Source organism: Notothenia coriiceps, unplaced genomic scaffold (assembly GCF_000735185.1).
Source record: "Notothenia coriiceps isolate Sejong01 unplaced genomic scaffold, NC01 NC01_scaffold00030217, whole genome shotgun sequence".
NCBI lineage: Eukaryota > Metazoa > Chordata > Actinopteri > Perciformes > Nototheniidae > Notothenia > Notothenia coriiceps.
Genome location: NW_011362918.1, coordinates 342,388 through 364,132, shown reverse-complemented (window position 1 = coordinate 364,132; position 21,745 = coordinate 342,388). Strand labels below are relative to the sequence as shown.

Here is a 21,745-nt window from a genome sequence, read left to right as displayed (position 1 = left end):
ACACACACACACACACACACACACACACACACACACACACACACACACACACACACACACACACACACACACACACACACACACACACACACACACACACACACACACACACACACACACACACACACACAAACACACAGACACACAGACACACAGAGGTCTTCTTCTGTGGTTTGTGACTGTCGTAACCAGCCTGAATTGTTGACACGCATTCTGTCCAGCTGTCGCTAAGGGACAACCACACACAGCTCCAGACGACACAAACACCTATATATTTATACTATTATACATATTATCTATATTATATTGAATACTATAAAAGAAGCTTATATAAGATTATTTACTTTAAGAATATTCAAATATCACAAAGGTTCCTATTTGAGACATGGCATTACTATTTAGTTTAGTGTATACGGTGACAACTGTGGTGGCCACCCCTGCCAAACTCCAATGTGTAAAATCAACAACAGTGTTTAGTCAGTTAGCGAGAACACTAGTCAGTAAAACAACAGAACAAACAAACATTTGTAGCTGCGACAGGTTTCAGGGAGGTGACAAGCCCACCAGAGAGACACACTTCACCCCCTTCACACGATTCCTGCCCTCCTAACACTGTATTGAAAGGAGAACACATTACTCTCTGATATGCTGTTGCTTTCAGGAAATGTATCTAGATTTGCTATCTTTTATTCTTTTGTGTGTGTCTGTCTGGATCCACAGAAGAAACAACAGAAACAGTTTTCAACCTGAAGCTGTTCCTTTCTTCAGTAGCCGTTACTCAGCTGACGAGGTTATTTCCCCCCTGCTGACATTTATCATGACTAAAGAGAATGGTAATTGAGAGCGTAAAATGTTACAAGCTCAAGGGAGGCCTGCCATTATAAAGGCAGGAAGACTATACGACAAGGCATTGTAAAAAAGATTCTCTGCCATTTTTGGCCCCGCAACACTTTTTACTGCTCAGTTAAGGTTTTACAGCAGAGCAGCCAATGAAAACGTGTGTCAGGTACTTTTCAAAAACCAACGAGCAGCGGACAACTTTCTCCCCCTCCCTCTGACTCTCTTTTGAAGAAAAGGTTTCACATATTTGAAGCAATACAAAGCCTGAACTTGAGTGGCTTTCAGCCAATCACTGAGCAGAAACTCAACTGTCAGCTCCACCTTATTGGACACACCTGAACACCCCCAGCCTATCAGGAAGGGCAAACAAACAACAAGCCTGACTTTAGAGGTGGCCAAACACACACTCTTTGAACAGTTCAATATGACAGCCAGTTTTCTCTTCTGCTGTGTTTCCAATAAAACACCCCAGAGATAGGAAATGACAAAACAATGGCTTTGCTCAGAGTTGAGTTCAATAAAAACTTTCTTCCTCTCATTTCCCTAATCTCTCTTTGTGTGCCCATGCTCCATTAAAACATTTGACTTTTTCCTCAAAGGAAGCATTGCCATCAATGGTAATTCCAAATGTCCTGTTCAGAGGCCAACAAGATGTCAAGTTTCATCTCCCTTTCGCTCCTTTTCTCTCTCATGGCAACCAGCGCCAACATAGGATCGCATATCAGCAGCCAGCAGACACGCTGACAGACAGATATCCTGTACGCTGGTAGCTGAGGGGAATCACCCTGCAGAAATCACACTGTAAACGTAATCAAAGCACCATCAATCAAAATACGTCCAAGTAAGAAGAGATAAACAGAAAAGAAAGTGATTAGTGAAAGCAAGCAATGAGTATTGGTAACTAAAGGACAAACTTTTTATTTCGCAGATATTAGCTATAATATTGATCTGGCTTAGCCCCCACCCTCTCTTAAATATATATCATTAAACCATACATGGAATTATAGATTTTATTTCCTCATGTGCTGTCAAACTTTCTTACAGGTTATACTTGTAATTAACCCAGCAATGTCTTCTAAAATGTGTAACACCATGCTTAGCACTGAAAAAGGCTAGTTTGGCTCTGTATAAAAAACGATATTAATCTGCAGGCCTTTTATAACTATATTCTTAACCTGCTATATGTTATTTGTACAAAAACTGAAATGTAATAGTTGATTTATTAGCAGTTTATGAACTTTTGGACGGAGCCAGGCTAGCTCTTTCCACCTACTCTCAGTCTCTTTGCTAAGATAACTGGCTCTAGCTTCATATCTATCAGACAGATATAAGAGTGGAACAAATCTTCTTATCCAACTCTTGGCAAGAATATCTATAAGCGTTTTTCTTAAATGTCAAACCTTGACTTTAAACAATTGCAGTTTCAACTCAAAGCTCTGTATGAAGAGGCTACTAGCCAGAGTTTGATCCTGCCCAGGAGGATTGAAAAAGCTGAGTTATAATAGCATTCTGTATAACCCGGTTTCACATATTCCAATGATAATGTATATGTTTAAATGATTAAGCTCCTTTAGCTCGTTAACCATGAAGCAGCGGTGATTTCAAATGCAAATAAAGGGTTAACCAAGGGTAGATGATTGACCACAGGAATGCAAGAGGCAGCAGGTTCACAGATACAGAGCAGAGAAAGAGAGATATTTATGGTTTCTCAGACATCTATAATCTATAGGTCCATGACTCCTGCTTTATTTCATTTCAGGACTTAGAACAACAACATTTTTCAAACCAAAGAGATACAATTCTTGCAATCTGACATGATGACTCTCTAGAGGCCCACGCTTAAAGTGGACCTATCATGCTATATTTGAAAGATATATTGTAGGGCCATACCTATACAAAACATGTCTGTGGAGTTTTTTTTTCAAAATACCAAACAGATCAACCATTGTAGCCATGCCTCATACTGCTCAAACACCTCTTTTGAAGCCCTGTTAGAGAAACGCGGATCGTGGGTCCTTAGCTTGAAAAAAAAGAAAGAAGAGGAGGCGGAGCTAATGCCTGATCAGAATTATACCGGAGATAAAGTTAAATTCGGTTGTGATAAAACGCCATCCTGTTTAAACCACGTCAAGGATTATTTCTGAAACAGTATGGAGCTCAACTGCTTTTTCTGTTGCGGGTTTATCACAAGGTCAGTTTTATTTCCTGCTTTTTAAACACATGTGCTCTCCAGTACAGGTTAGCTCTGAGTGTTAGCGAGGCTTGCTAATGTAAACAAAGACGTCCAAAACACGTCAGGCATTGTTTCTGATAGCAACTTTCTGTGGGTCCGCTGCCGATTTGACGTCAGTTCGGATGGAATCTGTATCCGCTCGTTGTACACCCGTTTTTAAAAGATTTGGGTACGGAGGAAAAGAGAGAGGGTTTTATTTTCTGACGCTGCGTGAGTTCCCCGACGCACCGGGGACACATATTTATGTATAACAGACATCACAAAGTGCATTTTGCATGATAGGTCCCCTTCACGTTAAAATAATATCCAAGAACACCTTAATCACAGCTTTATGTAAGAAGTTTTGATTCTACTCTACAGCCTCTGTCAGCTTACACTCAACACGATTGAGTTTCTATCTGCTGGCACTGCTGAGTGTGTGAGTACACTCGCTCATATCTAGAAGCCCTCAGCGAAAGACCCTCTCATCCCCTTTACAAGCAGTTGGCAGTATTTGTTCACAGGAATGCCCGTCTGTCTGCCTGAATGAAGTGTTGAGCAAAGAGGGAGCTCCGATTTAAACACTCACACATACACATGGCGATAAACTTGACGGACATGGAGGACATCGGCGGCGAGAGGAAGGGGAAGGATGATATACTGTGTGTTATTTAATATGCAGCGTGAGTAAGATAGGGGCAATGGAAACGGCAATAAAGAACAGGAGGGAGATGAATTGGGAAGAGTTTGTGTGTGTATAGACTTCATTACTACTGTATCTTATAATGCAGGGGGCTGATTAATTATTGTGTCAGAGTTACAAACTGTGTGTGCATGTTTGATCATATATCTTCAGGACTACACACAAACTCACAGCTGTTGCACTCTAATTTCCCCAAAACACCTGCAGCACTTCAGGAGGCTAAACATTTCCCCTCTGTTCCTTCTCTCTTTCCCCTTTCCTAATCTTCATCCTTCACTCAATGACCACCTTAGTGGGATTAGCTCCCGCTCTCTCCTTCTTTCTTGGAGCCTTCATAGGGGGAGAAAAATGGCAACAGGCACACAAAAGAGTCCTTTCACCCCAGGAGGGAGTAGTGGAAGAGGGTAGGGAGTGTGGGTGAGGTCTGGGTGTTGGGTGGGTGGGTGTTTGCCCCGGGGTTGTCAGAAGGATAACATCCCAGAGAACAGGTGGGATTACACGCACACACTGACTGAACCAGGATCAGTGCTTGGGACTATGAAACAGCCCTGACAACAGGTGGGAATGAACCAGAGTCCTTTGGGTCACACAACTTCCAAACCAGGGAGGTAGTAAATACATTTTGAATTCAAATAAAGAGACCAAAATATAACCAATCTTTCTCGTTATGATGAGAAAATGACTCATTGTAAGGCCATTGCGTGTCCTTCCAATTTCTCTACATTTGTTTTTTGGAAAAGCTAAGCAGTTCTTTGTGATGCGTGTTTTTTTGTTATATCAAAATGCTCCACAAGCTCTTCCTTAAAAACTATTTCAATTTAAGTTTAACTTAAAATATTTTCTCTGCTTTCTCAGACATCAAATAGAATGTATAGTACTATACTTAATTAGATGAACAGTTGCGTGGCCTTAGTTTGAAGTTGTTGCCACATCAAATGTCTATAAATCAAAAATAAAGGACATAATATATTGTCTTCTTATTTCAAGCCCATTGCAAGAGCAGAATGCACCTTGCACTTCTTCCTAAAGGCCTTGGTTAAAAAGAAAAGAAATAGCCCCTCTCATTAAATCTGGCAAATATTTTCCCAAAATTCAGTGTTCCAACATCAAGCAAATCTGCTGTTGTGCGTGAGTCGGACACACAAAGACATGGAATCCAAAAAGATGCTTTAAGTCACAGTTAAAGAAATAACTACTGCTAACAGTAATCTGTTCCATCTGACAATACATGGTTGAAACACATCTAGTGTAGGCAAACGGTTAGAAACCCTCCCTACTTTGATAATGTGAGACCTTTGGCTTGGCACACGAGGGAGTTCAGAAGCCTGTTTCAACTTCTCCTCCACCTTCACCTTTAAGCAGAATGGACTTTCACAAGCCCTCCACAAGTGCCCTTAGCGACTGTACTCAAGCAGAGCACTCAGGGGCATCGAGTGCCAGGCAAAGAACCGACCCGGCTAGAATATCTATGTCCCATTTAGGATCCTTGGGAGAGAGCCGTGAAAAGAATAGCAGCACTGTTCCCGTCCAGACAATACTAAACGAGCCCGGATGAGGATGCCAGACAATTCAAAATGAGCCCAAATGAACGCCTGGTTTGTTTCCGCGCCTGAGGGTTGACTGGTATTAGTGCACTTGTTCACTCAATGCATGTTCGACTTTTGCAAAAGAAGGTAATTAATCATGGAGATACTAGAGAGGCCTTGATCAGCGGAGTGGAGATATGGGCATGAGATTGAAAGCAGAGATGGAGGGAGAAAAGGCATCAGGACTGGTGTTGTGACAAAGCAGATAGTAGCAAACACATTCTGTTGTCAACAAGTTTGAGATCAGTCCATCAGTATTGAGTAAGGTGGGCAAACAACATTGTGGGAAACTAGATTAAGCCATCCAATCTGCGTAAATCAATGAGGAATACATTCTTTGTCCATGGTTCACACAAACTCAATTATAACATTTCTGAGCATAACAGCAGTTGTGCTGCCAAACACCATGACTGGAGAACAACCAGGCCTAATAGAGCACTACCAAGCCCCATTAGCTTTAAATGTCCAGGCACTATCAAATCACTGTTGTTGCAGCCCCACTTTTATAATCGATTTTAAAACACTGGTAAATCCACTTAGCTGCTCCTCTCAGTCTCTTAGCTGTCAGCCGTCTCCCTCCCTCACCATGCCTCTCTCCTGAGCCGAATAATCAAGTTAAAGCCTAACACTTCTTCTAATTAAAGGTTCAAAAGGTTAAAGCTTCCAGGTGTCGTCACACTCTGTTTTCGCCAGATGATGTGGTTGTGGTGGCTAAAAAAGAGAAGAAAGAGAAAATCTCGCCTTGAGGCAAAGAAGTGGGCGAAATTCTGCCCAACACACTCTAAAGGTTAATTATCTCCACAGGAAAATGGAACACTTTGTTCTGTATTGATTTGACAGCTGAGGGACAGTTTAATTGAAGATTTCTATAGCAAAATGTCAATAGTCTTGTATTGAAAAGAAAGGGTGGAAGTCTAAACATGACCTGTCATCACCTCCAGTAGGAAGCTAGCCGTCGACATAGTTTAAAAATGAGAATGAGCATCATAATGCCCTGCCAGAGCTGGGAGATGAAAAGAAGCACACTTTGATATGACTGTCAATTTGTTGTAAGGTTTGTTAACTTGTGAGCTGTCAATCAAACTGAGACCACCTGAAAAAATGTCAGGTCAACTTCCAACTTCTTAGCTTGTGGTGTGAAAGCAAAGCAGACCAACCACAGGAGAGGATACATGTAATTATAAAATGAATATATATTATGAGTAAATAAATGAGTGTCCCGATTGAAGCTCAACAGTCAACCCAACAAACATTAAGTTAAGACTACCTCTTTTCCTCCTGATTCTCCTGGTTTGCACGTTTTATTGACATAAGATTTCATGTGAGATACAGCAGGATCATCGATTTACTCAAGTGTTTTAGATGCACACAAACACCTACACATGCATTTTGCAGGAATGCTGTGTCTACTGATGTGTCACCATGTTGAGTCCTTTCAGCGTGTGTGGTCGGCTCATTAGCATTAGCACCATTAGATCTTCCCAAAGTCCTTATTCATGAGATCACTAAAAGGTGAAGAGTCAAACAGGCCATTCTCCGGCTTGGAAAGAATCACTCATCTAAAACCAGGAATGCAAACACACACATGCACACACAATATCTATAGGCAGTGAAGCCTAGTTAACAGTTGATCAAGCTAAATAATAGACAAGCATTTTTCATGACAAACAAATGTGTGAACATATATATAAGTGTAGAAAGTCACAAACACACCACTTTTATTTACTTGCTCACACTGCTCCTCCCCTCACTCTCTCTAGCATTGATCCCGTTTGATAAGCTAACAGGGAACAAATAGTTGTTATAGGTGGGGGTGCACGCTGATCAAAAGCCTCCTCACAGGTCGACCTGCACCGCTCTCTTAAGAGCTACCCAGCCATGAATGGCCTAATAGGACCAAAGTATCCATTACACCGACACTAGATCCTGTCTTTCACTCTGACTCTGTGTTAGCTGCTCTCTTCCCTCGCTCATCATGGCATTCGTCTTTGTATTTATTTTATTTACTTCTATAAAACGTTTTCGGTGTGTTAAAATTGTACGATTTTAACTGCCAGTTCAGTTCAGAAAAGCAACAACTCAACTGCAATAATATACAAATATACAAATCAATAAAATGAATATAAGGTAATTTTGTAAACATAAACTTTTTGTAAGTTCCTGACGGTGCTTTTTCCCCCGTCTCTTTCCAACTCGCCATGTCCCTCCTGTCTTGCTCTCTGAGGGGGTGTCGGGTTTCAGTTATTGTTGGTGCTGGTTACTGATAAATAGGGTGCCTAGTTACCAGCCAACGCACGATTGGCTCTTTTCAACAAAGCAGGGTGAAAAAAAAAAGAGAAGAGGAGGGGCGGTGTAGGGAGGTCGCCCTGGGAAACCATGAGACTTGCGTCCGTTTAAATAGAGACTCGGGCAAATCTCCAAGACGTTTGTGTGTGTGTGTTCAAGTGTGTGGGTGTATATGTGGATGGAGCTGTTTTCAGGGGACAACGCTCAAGAGATGCCCCACTGACACTCCTGAATACCCCACCAACACATGCTGAATGCCTGCTAATACCCCCATCTTGCCTCCAAGCCTGGCATAATATACAAGAAATCTTCCATGTTTTTTTACAACCAATTGGCAAAAGTCCAAGACTTAACTTATAATAATAATTCAAACAAATGTAAGCAGCAAGTCCCCAATAAATCGAATAATCTTGTTACATTCAATATAAACAAGCCATGGTGGTTCAATTACCTAAGCTAAAGGTGCCCAATAAATTCAGAAAATAGAACAAAAATACTGGAATCAAGCCATACATTTAAAAAAATCCTAATATGCTATGACTTAATTCAGAAAATTGCAGACAATAAAAAAGTAATCCCCAATAAATACAATAACCTAGTTACATACTGTACAATGCAAACAAACCTTGGTTGTTTAATTCCCTGAGCTAAAATGGTCTTATAAATTCAAAGAATACACCAAAAATACAGATTTTTTTACAATATGCTATGATATGATACTCAAAATTGTAGACAATAAAAAAAATCTTAAATCCCTAAAATAATATCATTGATATATTCATAGTTGTCTAGGTTCTTACACATGAGGCAATTGTGTAAAGATCTTAGATGGATGGCAGTTATACCTCCAGCAAAGTCTTAATAAATGCTGAAGTTACTATTCTGAGGGAAACTACACATATCCTCCCCTTTTTGTTTAACTGCCCCCCCCCCCCAGTGAGTGGCCTGTCTGCTAGTTACAAGGTTAGCACTGGATGAAAAGAATACCTGCCATTTCTCACTTTGTCTGCTGTCAACCCACGAGGCAGCAAAAAGCGAGTCAAACAGCAAAGAATAGAGTGACTTCACAAAAGCAGGCTGCTATAATTGTTACTTTTCATTCCTAATTAGCCACGGTAAAACTCCCCAAACTAACTCACCCTCTGTTCTCCTGACGAGTATTCGAGGCCTGGAGGCTCGCTCTTAAGACCTGCTGTCAACTTCAGGAAGTCTAGAGAAACACTATAAATTGTTAATGTATCAGCCGGAACTTTGAGGCTGTCGGAGGACGAGTGAGAGCTAACAATTATCAGAGCAGCAGCATTCACACTTCGCGGCTTGTAAACTGTCTTGAAAGATTGAACTGTATGGTGGTCCTTTAACTTAAAACCCTTAAGAGTTTCACTGAATAAAATCCGGCTTTTAATAAACATTTTTGGCCATTTGTTGCCTTGTTGTTAGTGGCGCCATTCCTCTCACTAAATTTAGATGGTGGACAGAAACTAAGTATTTTTACTCAAGTACTGTCACTAAGTACAACTTTGAGTGACTTGAACTTTTCTTGAGTATTTCCATTATATACTACCTTATACTTCAACCAACAACAATTTGGTGTCAAATATTGTACTTATATAAATCAATTAAGTAATTATGATGTAATATTATGGAGTAGGTGGCAGTGTAATAAATCTTACAAATTAGCTCCTCCTTTACTAGCTGCTAAAATGGTGTACACATTATTGCACCACTAACTATAATCCAGTGATGTAATATATGCCACTCTGCATAGTAGTACTATTATTTTTGGTACTACAAATAGTTGAAACAGAAACAAACTGTTGTCAAGCTCATGAACATAAATAAAAGCATCATTAGTGTCACGCTTTATGGGAAGCCGAGATTGCACTCTAAATGCTTGGCTAATTGCCCTGCCTCACATATAGTATAAACACATGCAGTATATCAGCTGTTCAGACGCTGTGAGCCAGCCGTTCTCCCCAGCCAAACATTTGCTCAATCAATGAGTCACTCATTCATTGAATCAGCCAGTCAGATTCACCGATTCATTCATGCGTTCAGTCCACCATCGGTTAGTCAGCAGCCAACCCAGGCAGCAGATTGGATCTGTGATACAGGCGCAGATGGTAGGGCTGAGGCTCGCCTCACAGCCCACCTGGAGCTGCTGGCTGCCAGCTGACCTCTTGATGTTTCTATCCTCTCTTGGCCCGGTGCCGTCACGGATTCAGCGAGGGCAACTGAAATACCTTACCCTCTCTCTTTCCTAATTTAGGATACAATAAAGTAGAAGGAGATTACGGAGGGTGGATCAGGTGCAATTCACAAAGACTGTTTGTGTGCCACATGGGTTTTTGGTGTCTGGGTTGTATTAGCCCTTTCTTGGTTTTACTGGTTTACAAGAGGAACATTAACAGAAATGTAACACAAAATCGAAAGAGAGAGTAGGAATCTTTGCTTTCATAACCAGAAAGAAACAGCAACATGCAAAGTACATTCTGCATGAGCAACACTATTTGAATAGAGCCCTTTACATCCCATTTACAACACCATTCTCTTTATGAGACGTGGCCTGGATGGGGGTTGCAGAGGACTAGAGAGGAGAGCAGTGGTGTAACAAAGCGGTACGCTTGAGCGGAGGGGAATAATTCCTTCTCACCGGGAGATTCTTTGAAGTCAGAAAAAGAGGGAATGTGAGGGTAAAAAAATGTTGAGATGCCCCCCACCTCTTTCCTCCATCCTCCCCCCTTCCTTCCTTTCTCACCTCCTCCTTATTTCACCTCCCTTCCTCTCAAGATTCATCCACATCCCTCGCTTCATCTCTTATCACAGCCAGAACTTCCATCCCCTCATCCTACATCTTCTCCCACCTCCTTCTCTCCTGTTTACTTCTGTCCTTCTCTCCCCCCTCCCCTCTTCTCCCCCTCCTCCAAAGGGTCAGTTAAATGTCAATGTATTGTGCTCGGTGACATGGCTGACAAGAATGGTGTGTGATAATGAGTCAGCTTCAGGAAAGAAAAGGAGGGAGGCAGTTAGAGGTATCAGTTTCTGTCAATTTACCACTTTCTTTAGAGAGAAGCTCCCTAGCGCTCTGAATTAAAATAGCTATATCAGGCAACAAAGCTTCCTTAAGGTTAACTTAAAAGAAAAATAAACCAAAGTGAATTCACTAGTGGCTACATGGAGGTTAAGCTTTCCTCCTATAGATATTTCGTCCTGACCAAAGTTTTCCAGTTGCTAATCCGGATTATTTTGACCCGTTATGGTTTGAATGAGTTACCCATAAATTGAACATGTTCATTATCCAGGGCTTGTGTGCAAACCTAGGACCAAGTAATTCCTCAGAGCTACTCAGCAGAAACACTACACATATTAATCCCGATTCAGATTCAGTTAAGCGTCCTTTAAAATGGGTGGTCCCACTAGTTCTTACCAACGTTGACAAATTGTCGGCATTCCTAACTGAAATTGAGGTAGCAATTACTGTCATCCCACAGTAAAGCTAAGTATAGCAGCTTCTTATTATAAGGAAAGCAGCTGGACGCAGATCTTTTGCTTTTAGCTTCATCTTCCCCAATCAACTTTACATTGTTAACATAATGAACTGGCAATCGGTCTTTTGAGTTCTTCCATTGAGGCTAAAACGACATCTTGACAACTACAGATTACACGTGTTTCTTTGTGGGAGACAACATTATTCTTGTAATCTTAAATTACTTCTCCTTGTCATCCTGCTACTCCTTCGCCCTGTCCCTCCTCTCGTTCAGGGGGATTCATCAGGGCGGGGGAACGGTAAATTATGACTTCAGCTGAAACCTGCAGGTACACGCCCCAACATCACACAGCTATTAAATCGACCCCCAATGAGACAAATTTTAATGGTCCCACAAATTACTGTGTCAGCACTTCACGTCAATCATTCCCGGATACAGAATATTTCTGCGTTTGAAATAAGGAAAAGAATGTAATTGAAGTTAAGGGGTTGTGTTATGACATGTTTTGATGATTTCAAGGAGATGAAATGTATAAAGGACAAAAAAACAGAAGCTTGGCTGTGTGTGTGTGTGTGTGTGTGTGTGTGTGTGTGTGTGTGTGTGTGTGTGTGTGTGTGTGTGTGTGTGTACTACGGAAAAGAGAATGTCAATGATGTTCATGCACATCAGTTATTTCTTAGGAATTACCATTTTCAAGCACTTCATGTGTTTAAGGTGCATATTTGAAAGTCGACACACACTGCATGTATGCCCACACACACACACACACACACACACACACACACACACACACACACACACACACACACACACACACACACACACACACACACACACACACACACACACACACACGGATGTTTCTTGGTTTGGCTGGCAGGTGAAATCATTCCAGTGGTGGAGGTTGGAATGTGGAATCTATTAAGTAGGAAGAGATGTCTTCTGGTAATACACAAAGGAAAGTGTGTGAGTGTGTGTGTACAGTATGTGTGTCAGACAAAGATAGAATGTGTGCTCTCTATTGATCCTATATTTGCATCAGTTCACCAGTTGTTTATCCAGGTTTGGGGCCTATATTTTCCAGAGAAAAGTTGGGGTTTGTATACTTAAGAGAAACAAGAGAAAACAGAGTATAATTACAATTCTAGAGCTGATGTGTTAACATTGAATCTATTGAGTACTGTATTACAAAGCAGTAAAGAGTGTACAATACAGGAAAACTTCAAGTAAATGCCAGAGGTATGCCCGTGTGATGCCTGCCCATGGCTACTGTCATCGCTTTAGTAATAACAGAGCATTTCCACTTTATCAGCCCCCACTGAGTGAGTGACTACAGAGAGCAGGTATGGATGGTATTACAAGGGCTGACTGTTTATACATGTACATGTGAGTGTGTGTGTGTGTGTGTGTGTGTGTGTGTGTGTGTGTGTGTGTGTGTGTGTGTGTGTGTGTGTGTGTGTGTGTGTGTGTGTGTGTGTGTGTGTGTGTGTGTGTGTGCATGTGGTAAAATATGATGATCCAAGCCGTAAACCAAGTTGCCCCGAAGTCAAACCAGAAAAACTAACCACAGCTATCCGCTTTCATTTTATGGACGCTGTCTTACAAGACTGACAGGCCTTGAGTCATATCAGTGAATCCTCCGCATATGTGAAGCGCATATATGGTAAAAACGCATCGCTACGACAGATTTGGTCCATGGAAGAGTGTAAAGGAAGGAGGGCAGAGGAGGAAATGCTAAATGTGGTCTCACTACAAGAAAATAACAGAAACACAAATCAGATTTTTCATATTAAGCTGAACAAAAGGGGAATTTAGCTTGATTGTTTGATTATTTAGCAAGCTAGTCCATGTCAAAAACTTCATTTTATCAATCACCAAAAGTCCTTTAGTATGCTACTTATTTGGTGAACAACAATTTGATTAGCAAAATCAAAAGATTGATACATTAGCTAACAAGCTAACTATAGCTTCTACTGAAATTTGGCAGGAAAATGTGACACATTATGCTTAAAGGAATATTTTGAACATATTTTGAATATGTTCATTTGCTATCTTTGATACCAGAAGATTGATACTACTCTAACATCCATTTATTATATAAAGCTACAAGCACGAGACCGTTAGCTCAAATTTGAGTAGCAGAAAGAGTGGAAGCTTTACACTTTTTTGTCCAGCAGCTGTTTCCTTCTGTTTGGAGTCTTTAATCTAATCTAGCCTCTTAGCTGTAGCTTCCAACCATCTGCAACATGCAAACTATACATTTTTGAAACACAGTACAAATATTCCACTTCAATGTTCAAAGCCTGATGCAGCAGGCTGTATTTCTACACAAATACTCGAAGCATGCACATATTCTTCAGCACCGAAGGAATGTATGCATGTATAGGTGTGTGTCCATGTAGTGATGAATGTGTTGAGAGCAGCAGTATGCCAGGCATGGAGAGCCAGCTGTCGGACCCGGACCCTCAGTAAGTTAAAATGTAAGCACCAGGCTCCCAACTCATTCCTCACATCAAAAACATGGTTGAGCTTGGAAAGACATCTCTTGGGCCAGTCCACCAACCACATGTGGTGTTAGATGTTTGGCAGATTACTCATAACCCAACGATCAGATACCTTAGCATGTTTTCTAATTCAAACATGAAGCACTCAAGATCCATGTCATGCCGCATTTACACTACATGGTTTGGCTCAATCTTTTCTCTATTTCGTTTTCCAATGCTGAATGAACCCCCTATGTATGCAGGATTCTCAGACAATCTCCATGGTGACGCCTAGTGAAACTGCTGTGACTTAATCTTTAACAAAACACTTGCCTTCATCAATTGTAGGGCTTAATTCTGCCGGTTCAAATGAATTCAAAAATGGCGTTTGCTAATGACGGTAGCCAAGCTTTTTGAGAAAAGCAGGGTTTTACAGGATGTCCTGTGTTGCATATTTACTTTTTTCTTAAATCAAACCACTACACAATTAGCTGTTGTTTATTTACTCTTTTCTTAAATCCAACCACTACACAATTAGCTAAGAACCTTGATACCAAATATTGAGGACTCCTGATCCTGAGAAAACCACTAGCACCAACAGCTCACATCACAAGACCACAGACTTTACTTTTTTAAGACCAACAAACAAGCTGCAAAAAAAAAAGATGGGGCCATTTGTAATTGGGGTCTGAATAATAAACTAAATAGGATCAGGTTATCCCACTGAATACACCTATAGTTAGGAAAGTAACATCTCAAAACGAACTATTGGTGTCAGAAACCACCTTTGTTTCAAAGGAATGTGGTTAAAAGTAACAAACATCACTCTGATCTCTCCTGTAATAAAAAGGTCCCCACTGAATGTCTTAAGTCCATATTGAAATGTCCCGTGAGCCCATTATAACCTGTGTGACCATCGACACGTCGAGACAATCACTTCACATACACAACACAAAGTGAGGGCTGTCTGTGGTTGAAAGGCCATCAGCACTTGAAGACTCACACGCAGACACACACTTTTGACGTGTTAAAACTCAGCCCTTTCCTCACCCGCGCTTTTCGTGTTAAAGCAGCTCATAGGAGTTTAGTATGGGTACTGTATTCTAATATTGAGGGAGACAGAGGTAATGTAATTGTGTACTGAAGATAAAATGCAAATTAAGTCTGACTCGTGACTGTCAACCCTGTGAACTTTTGTTTATCTGAACTTTGAGCATAGTCACCGCAGACTGAAATGTTATTGAGGGGGGGGGGGGGGGGGGGCGAGGGGGGGGAATCCATGAACATGAATTTCCACAAGCTTGTAAATCATTATTCTGACATGTAAATCATTATTACAGTCTAATCATTAAGTGTTTCTGTAAGGTAAGGTTATAATGTGTCATACAGTTATTACATGCAGTATTAAAAGATGAGAACTACCCACCTGATTATCCAGTTGTTTATATTAAACAGCAAAGTCATTAATGGGCGTATGAACTACTTCAAAAAGGTGAAAATGTAATGTTCCCCATTGTCATGAAAATATGAGCATGTGAGCAATTGAAAATAGTAATATTTTATCATATTATGCTCTTTCATAAATAATGACTTTTTATTTTAGTGGACTCAAAGGTCAGAACAAAACAAAAGTTCAGACAAATCAAAGAAACCATGTCTGAGGAACAAAAAGCCATGACTTTTAAAGACAAATTAAACCAGCTATTGCTTATCCATGTCTTATAAAAAGGGCTTCTGTCTCTTTCACATATTTTCCGGAGAAAGACAAACATTATCTGCGACACACAGAAGGAAAGACGGAGTGACAGTCCATTTGACCCAAGCAATTACTGTACGTTTACTCAGATAGGAAAACCCTCAGCCCTCAGCTGCTAAAGTCAGACCTCCACTTTGTCTTGGGAGTGACCTGGGGGCCAACAGTGAAGAGACCCTTTCAGAGGTCATGACCCCTGAACCTGCACCTTCTTATACGGTCATTCTTCAGCCTGAAGGAAAGCAGAGGCTAAGTGTACAGATACATGCGCCTCATAATTGACTAAAGATAAATGATTTGACTTCACTCTGATGATTACCTATACATGTGTTAACCTGAAGAGCCACAGCGTTACCTTTATTTAGCCTGCCTGGCCTTTTGGCACCGAAAAAAGCAACAGTTCATCAGGCATTCAAGCAGCATTAAGAGTATATTAAGACTGCATTATCAGCTAAGCTAAATCTAAAATGGAAATCGATTCCCTGCAGCATTTAAGAGGGTTTTAAGCAGAGTGAGTGCTCAGCAGTAGAAGTGTCTGTGGTAAGCATTAGCCTCTAACAGCATTCAGAGAGGGTTAGGGTCTGGCAAATGGCCTCTACAAATAAGTACAAGCAGAATAAGTGTTGACCAACAACTCAATTTGTTGCACTTCATCATTATTGACACTTGGAAAAGGAAACAGGATGGAAAGATTTGTGGGGGGGGAATCTTTGAAGCCACTTTTAGTTATCTACTCTCAGTCAGAAAGTGTCCTCCCTTCAGCTCTTATCACTGAAGAGACATCAGGAATAAGCTCATTCTTGGCATTCACTTGATCCAAGGGCATCCTGAGTACTACCCCACACACACAAAGCCATGCACACAAACACATAAACAGCTACTCACTGTAACCCAGGATTTAATTTAATAAGGCGCTGCCAAAGTTAGACGGCGGCACGTATTTCATTTTCAAACATCACATGGGATGAACAGAAACAGAGAGGCATTGTGGGTCTTGCTCGATAACAGAGGTGTCAGGAGTGCTCTTCCACGGCGAGGAAGCCAAGAAGGCACCTTTCCAACTTGTTCTTTGCAGATACAAGCAGAAAGCAGATTGTTTGTCAGTGGACCAAAAATATATTTATATGTAAAATGGCAGGAAAAACTTGTGTAAACTTGCATCTTAATTTGTTGTAAACAATATTTTAAAAGTACTGCTTATACATGATAAATGAGGAGGTTAAATGATACGTGACCTTTACTGGCACCATAAAACTGCATTTTTAAGCCAGTTAAAAAGCTGTTTCTGTAAGATAAAGCAGCCTTTACTTTGATACGCATGTAACTGAAGACATTTCGGGAGGGTGAGGCAGTTTTTGTGAGCCGTATAAAAGGTGGAAGGGATCTTTGTGTGAAACTTGGCCTTAACACTCCAGGGGAAGAGGTCGACCGCTTTCCAAAGTCCACGACTGCTGTCAGGATCGTGTGTGATGGATTGAGGGGCGACTGTACCCTTTTTTTCATGTGCAAGTGCAAATTGCATTCTTATAGACAGGTTATGGATTTGTGTTCTTGTGTGTATGTGCGTGAGTCGCCCCATCCAAAATGTAACAGGAGGATGTCCTAGTTCAAAGAAGCATCTTGACACCAAATGAAAAGGCAGAGAAAACCCAATACACCTCGGAGCTCCCTCTGTCTACGTCTCTGTATCCATCTCTCCCTCTCTGTTAAAAGATGAGGCCTGGAGGTGTTGGATAAAACGTATAAAGCTTCAATCCGCACGCCTTAGTCTCTTCCTTTGAAATGCTTACACAGGCCTAAGCCGCTCCGCCTGTAGGTGCCAAGTATGACCCAGGGCGTGGTGTACGATTTGCCTATGATGCTCAATGCGCTGTTATGCGTGTGAATGCATAATGCAAGTTCGTAGTGTGCGCTCATAATTTTGTTTCCTTTGAGCTGACAAGAGAAAGGAGCTGTCAGAGCAGAACAGAAGCTGTCATGAGGTTGTAACGGGACACCCATGATGACAGCAGTTGTGGCTGACACATTGGGGGAAAAAGAAGCCAAAATGTTCCTGTAAGTCAGGGTTCAAATTCTCTCATGACAGTAAACATACAGGTGCGGAAGTGCCCTCGATTCACGCCCAGGAATCGAGAAATAGGGAATACATGTATCCTCCTAGGGATCAAAAGCCTCACACAAGTGTATACCGTCCTTAATATATGTTTGGTACAAATTTTATGATTAAGATCTCAACTCAAAAAGTAGCACCCATTCTGGAAATAAAAAGCTTTTTAAACATAAGGCTAAATGCTAACGAATGCATGCTATACATACAATACAAAAGCTAAAGATGGTCTAGATGTAATTACTAGCAATCCATCCAATAATGATTGGGATATTTCAGTCTGCAACAAAGTGGTGGACATTAGAGTCACAACTGCTAGTGTAGCTAAATATAAACCGTACACTAAATTACCATCACCATAAAAATCTGGAGTATACACAGCAATTTACCCGGAGAGCAGCTTGGTAGGAATACAAGGCTGTGTATAATCAAAGGCTTTAAAATTAGACTGCTAGCACTGCCATCTATCATGCTGTGGAAAGAAACTGAATGAACTATAGATGCATCAACACCAGCTTTAACCTACGCATGATAGCGACTTAAAGATAGAAAGATTTTCCGAAAAGTTGAATGCTGTTTGACAGGCAGCAGCAGGACACAACGAGACAACAGCGTGCATCGACACGTTCCCCACACGCACTCAATTAACTGTAAGGATTACACCTTTCGCCAGCTTCTTCCCTGGCTGTCGCTGAGGGGGAAATGACTAAAAAGCGACACCTCGGTGAACATGAAGTCTTTCTGCGGAGTCTTAAAACAACACTTGTAGAAGACTAGTAAAAACCCCAATGAAGCATGGGCAATTATGAGGTGGTGTGAGATTTCAGGAAACATGTTGATGGAACATTTGTTTTTAACTGCTTATAAAAGCTTGCTCATAAAACGTGACTAGTTTGATTTAGCTATTTTCTCTTTATATTTATATTACCTTTTTTAGTTTAGCCCTCGATTAAGCAACAGGACTCAAACGTTGAACAGATATTTGTGCCAGTAAACTCAATCCATTTAAGCCGTTTGACATTTCATCCTAATACCTGCATTCAGTCAGTGCCAAGTCTTAATAGCTGAGAGGATGGTATCCCAATGCATTACAAACAGGACTATAACAAAGGGGTTTGCCTTAGAAATGGCTAAGATATGAAGTTACAGTGCATAACGGAAATAATGACACAGTTAGGGTTAAAGCAGAGGTTGCAGAGTGCAAACTGAGCATCCAACTATTTGAACTTTTGAACGATTGTACATTTGTAATGAACAGGAAGTTTTGATTTGTCATTGCTCCTATCCTTGGTCCTCTATTCTTAGTCACTATTTGATTTAAGAATTGAATCAATAAAACTGGGTAAATGTCTTCAAAAATGAAAGTCTGGAGGTACGTTTTTTGAAAAAGGCTCACGCAGTTAGTGTTACGTGATGATTAGGGTTAGGTGATACCAGTCGTATATTTGCACCATAAACATTAAGGCTTCAGGCAGCAGACAGTTAGCTTAGCTTAGCTTAGAATAATGGCGCTTTTCCACTGCAGCAAAGTTTAAGCTTTTTTTTTGCTTTTCCACTAGGGGTAGTTCCGGCTCAGGGCTACTTTTTCACCTTTTTTATGGCCCTCCAAAATCGAGGTTCTTACCGGGCCAACAACCGGGCTGAATATGCTAAACTAGTGACGTAAACACTCTCGACTGTTGAATGGTCAGAGAGAATCGCTGGCAAGGGGGCTTCAACTACAACTTTTTTAAATCCAGGCTGAAGACTTATCTTTTTGTCGCTGCTTTTAATTGAAACTGAGCCGTTGTGTTCATCAGTAAAGTGGAACTTCTGTGTGAACTATTCATATCTTAAACTGCACTGTAACTTTTTATTGATGTACTTTTTATTGATGTACTTTTTATTCATGTATTTTTTCATTTCATGTTTTTTTTATTATCTTTTCTTTTTAATGACTGTTTTTAAATGCCTTTGTGTGAATGTCTTTCATTTTTGTAAAGCACCTTGAATTGCCTTGTGTTGAAAGGTGCTATATAAATATAAAATCCCTTGCCTTGCCTTGCCTTGCCTTGCCTTGCCTTGCCTTGCCTTGCCTTGCCTTGCCTTGCCTTGCCTTGCCTTGCCTTGCCTTACAACAAAATGAACATATTTTACCGTGATTTAATTGTAATACACGTTTCAAAATGATGCCGAAGTAACAACATACTGATACCGGTCTGCAGACAAGACGGCAGGCGAAAAACTTTTTAAAATGCGTGTTTTCTGAATGGAGATCGGATCGATCAGGCTAAGCTAACGTTGTATATGCAAATCACAAATGTATTCTAGGTTATAAGGGGAACTATTTATTGGCCAACTGCTGAGAAGTCCCAGTCTACATTTTGTTGTTTTAGAATATTCGTTTAAAAATCAAGATATAAGTTTTGCTTTCAACGCAAATTAAATATTTCAGTACACCTTTGTGCCATCCACTCAGAAGAACAGTTACCAATTCCTTTCTACTATGGTGCTCTTTGATGTTGCTAATCTGTTTTGTTTTTTTTAAAACCAGACTGCACTGAGTTAAGGGGACTCCTCAGGCAGGTTGTTCGTCATTATAGAGACCCGGATAATGAACATTTAGCTTCCTCTGTCTTTCAGTCTAGACTGGAGAACAGATTGGACACCTGAGGGTAAAGATTTCTAAAAAGGTCAATAATGCAGCTAAAGGACGAATCCTAACCATCGAGATCCTAAAACTGATTCAGAAACTGAGACTACACATGTTGTTGACACAGTTGAATGGCATCACATGACTTTGGTTCCCATGTGCACCACACAAGTAGATACAGTATATCAGTAAATAATCTAACCTCATGGCATGCAACCTACATGTGACTGGTATTTGAATGCTTGTATCTAAATGTGTCCGTGTTGCTGTGACAAAAAGTGAAAGTTATGTCATTCACATGTGACTGTTGACATATCTTGGCACCAAAGAAGAGCCAAAGCCAAAAGAGAAACCAAAATAAGATGCGTAGTACATAATGATGACGTCTTTTGCTGTTGTTACTCTGCATCGCCTTCGGTTAATGTTCCTTTAGACACCCTAAAACAAATCAAAAATGAACCACAGTTGTGTGAACACTGCCGCAACAGACACCCAGTGGAGGGACGCTCCAACTGTCTCCTTCTCCTTCACTGTCACACATGTCATTCACTCAGGCTTGACACAGTATATATACACCCTCGGGCCCCGCCCCACTACCACTTAACATTCCTGCAGCCGGTCATCGCACATCATGACGCATGTAATGTCACACTCGTGAGCCGCCGGCGAGCTGCGATGCTCTCCCCTGATTCCTCGGTGAGTGAGACAAAGGGGAGTACTGTGTCGCCCGAGTGAGAGGGAATGAAAAAGAAAAGGGACGCGGAGAGGTGTGTCGGGTTACAATCAAATACGACCCCTCCACCACCCAAAACCTGTTTGAGTTTGAGTGGTGAAATCATTGTCCTGCAGCATGTAAACGAGAGATAACTCTGCCTGCGTGTGAGACAGGGGAGGGTAAAGGGTGAGGAGGGGGGAGAGGGTCATCTAAGTGGCAACCTGGATCAAGGCCTTCATCACTGAGCACACACATCCTATGAAAATCTTAAATGTAAAAAGAATTGCCAAAAAAATAGATTATACATTGCAATGAAGGAACAAACGCCCCCCCAGGACATCCCCCCACTTCTACCCGTTGTCCTTGTTCAACCCAAAACATAGGTGTTTGCAAACAAGCAAGCACACACACTTGCATGCTGGGAATACCATTCCTAGCTCACTTTCAATTTACAGGAACCACCATGATGCTTAGAGAGATTTCCTGCTGGAAATAAAACACTTATCTTGCAGAACATGGATTAAGAGTGTGTGGAGAAAGCGGGGAGAAAGAAAGTGGCTCAAGTACTAATCGTGGAGACATTTTGGAGATTCAAACAATGCCATACAAGCAGTAATAGGAGTGTATCCGTCCCGGGTGCAGAGAATAAAAAATGAATTTCTTCTAGCCTCTTCTGAGTGAAACAAAGTAATTGGTTCCCACGAGGTAAAGAGAGCAGTTTGAACCCAACTATCCCACAATGACTGCAGGCATTACCACACAGACTTGGATCCTCAATCATCCCTCCTCTCTCTACCCTGTAATTGAGTGATCAGACATCAGTGGAGTCGAAACAGTGACCAGTCCTGATCCTCTGGTATTTACACTTCAAACTGCTGTCTCCAGCCTGAAGGCACACATGCAAACACAGACCCAAAATATTAAAGGCCAGGGGGGGGGG

General features: G+C 41.1%; 1 protein-coding gene across 1 annotated transcript in view; it reads right to left on the bottom strand.

Moving 5' to 3' along the window:
• The window catches only part of celsr1a (cadherin EGF LAG seven-pass G-type receptor 1a), a 75,179-nt gene that overhangs the window by 51,109 nt on the left and 2,325 nt on the right, over nucleotides 1–21,745 (bottom strand). The window lies entirely within an intron of this gene.